Source organism: Grammomys surdaster, unplaced genomic scaffold, assembly GCF_004785775.1.
Source record: "Grammomys surdaster isolate TR1022 unplaced genomic scaffold, NIH_TR_1.0 126091, whole genome shotgun sequence".
Lineage (NCBI taxonomy): Eukaryota > Metazoa > Chordata > Mammalia > Rodentia > Muridae > Grammomys > Grammomys surdaster.
In genome coordinates this window covers 303114-303901 of record NW_021620899.1, presented here as the reverse complement: position 1 = coordinate 303901, position 788 = coordinate 303114, and the positions used below count along the sequence as shown (strand labels likewise).

Below are 788 nucleotides of genomic sequence, written 5' to 3'. Positions count from 1 at the left end.
TATGCACCCTAGTAATGCTAGTCTCCCCAATCCCTCACATCCACCCTTCACCCTTGCAACCTCACCCCAAAATAAACAGCACAGTCCCTGGATATCCACCTGGTCCCTGTTGGTCCCAACCAGGCATGTTCCCAAGATTGCTAGTGGTAATACGAGCCACAGACACTGACACTTACCTCTGCTGCTGCATAGCCATGTCCCCAGACATTGCCTGCAAGCTGGGACCTCACGATGGTTCCAGGTAACAGACAGGGCTCTGTGTGTCTATGGCCTACTCATGCCATGGGGCAGAGGGCAGGTCTGTGGGCATCTTTCCCTGCCCATACCATGTGGCATGGCTGAACACAGGTCTCTGTCTTCTTCCTCTAGTGCTGTGATGTCTGGATTTGATTTGATTTGATTTTTTTGAGTCCTAGTCATAAAACAACTTTGGCCACCAAGCCAGACATCAAGCGAGGATGAACAAAGGACTGCCATCTGATTGATATAAGAACACCATCACCAACAAGGTGTCTCTTTGCCCATTGCCCAAGGAAAGGATAATTTTCTTACTGAAGTGGTCAATGCATGACCAGCTTAGAAACCAAATAAAGGAGAGGTCAATGCATATTAGCATTTTAGGATAAATTTATGGACATAATAATAGGATGAGAAAGTATCATATACTTGGCAAAATGAGAAAAAGTAAGAATTGAACATGAAGAAAACTATCACTCACCAAAAATAAACAAAGAAGCAGAATCTATTTCAACCAACCACAGCCATCGTGAGCAACAGAAGCTGTTACC

General features: G+C 44.9%; 1 pseudogene; it reads right to left on the bottom strand.

The window, feature by feature from the left end:
* Positions 1-403: 403 nt before the first annotated feature.
* LOC114611327 lies at positions 404-535 on the bottom strand (annotated as a pseudogene).
* Positions 536-788: the final 253 nt, after the last annotated feature.